At 36.5% G+C, this 1,192-nt stretch overlaps 1 pseudogene across 1 annotated transcript in view; it reads right to left on the reverse strand.

Moving 5' to 3' along the window:
* The window catches only part of LOC111664397 (uncharacterized), a 5,545-nt pseudogene extending 4,534 nt beyond the window's left edge, over positions 1–1,011 (reverse strand). The window contains exon 1 of the transcript XR_015437993.1: positions 345–1,011. The product of XR_015437993.1 is annotated as an uncharacterized LOC111664397 (transcript). The remainder of the gene's footprint in view (positions 1–344) is intronic.
* Positions 1,012–1,192: the final 181 nt, after the last annotated feature.

Below are 1,192 nucleotides of genomic sequence, written 5' to 3' on the forward strand. Positions count from 1 at the left end.
AATTATCTTATAGGATAAGGCTCATATTACCTATAGTGATTTTCTGTTCCCTCAGTGTTCCTTTTGTTAGGTCGGTTTGTTAGAGCGACTGTGTTTCTGCTCCAAGCTCTGAGCTCCGGTGTTAAATACGGTGAATTTTTGGATTATCATTTGGATTGGGCTATTGGTTTATTAAAGTAATTATTCATTGAAAAGCAGAGTGGTGCAGGACAACTTAATAAGTACTTAAATATTAGATCCAGATACATTTTTGAATGTTACTGTCACTGTATTCACTATGAAGGGGCTGTTTTGCACAGGCACACACACACAAACTAATACAGCAACATCCTATTTTCACATACCACTTTCTTTCTGTGAGCTGTGTCCTTAAGCTTTTCAGAAGCCTCTCCAAGTTCTGCTGGAGTCTTGAGTGGCCTGGTGAGCTCTTCAATCTCATGATCATCAGACCTCATGCCTTTGGTTAAAATGGACTGAATGGTCTCCAGAGATTGTTCGATCTTATCCAGCCTCATAAAAATGGCCCTCACATATGCTGGTGTGCAGGAATCATCTAAAATACAACAATTGCTGCTCTGAGACAGTAAATCATCGTCATCTCTTTCATCTGCACAATTCTGTTCCACAGAAGACCCCTCTCCTGTATTTTCTTGGAGTTGATAAAGCAGTGAAGGACACTTAAGAGGAATGTTTGCTGGTAAAAACTCCAATGCAGATTTTTGGTCACGTGCACATTTATCCTCTAATCTTTTTGCCCTTTTCCAACGGGCTGAGTATTTTTTATCTGACATGATAACTTTTCAAAATCCTGAACACACCCTATAAAAACAAAAAAAAAAAAATAATGATAATAAAAAAAAATAATGATGAAAAATCAGAGGACAGAGGAGACAGGAAAAAATGTTATCCAAAAGGACATACCGAGCCAGATGTGAAATTCATGCTGTTTACACTGTAAGGAGAGAAGAACACAAACAATGCAAATATGAGTAACATTCATGTTAAATTAAATATCAGTAAATCATAATAATAATCATAATAGTCATAATAATAATGGGCAAAACTACACCACACAACATCCCTGAAAAAGGGCATTTTATAGTGGTCACAAGAAGAAGATGGAGTATATGATCTACTTTGTCAAATAGATTTTTACTTTGTCAAGTAGATTTTAATCCCTGGGGAACACCGA

The sequence above is a fragment of the Seriola lalandi genome, unplaced genomic scaffold, assembly GCF_002814215.2.
Source record: "Seriola lalandi dorsalis isolate HSWRI2012SDOR001 ecotype SW California unplaced genomic scaffold, Sedor1 jcf7180002054585, whole genome shotgun sequence".
NCBI classification, from domain to species: domain Eukaryota; kingdom Metazoa; phylum Chordata; class Actinopteri; order Carangiformes; family Carangidae; genus Seriola; species Seriola lalandi.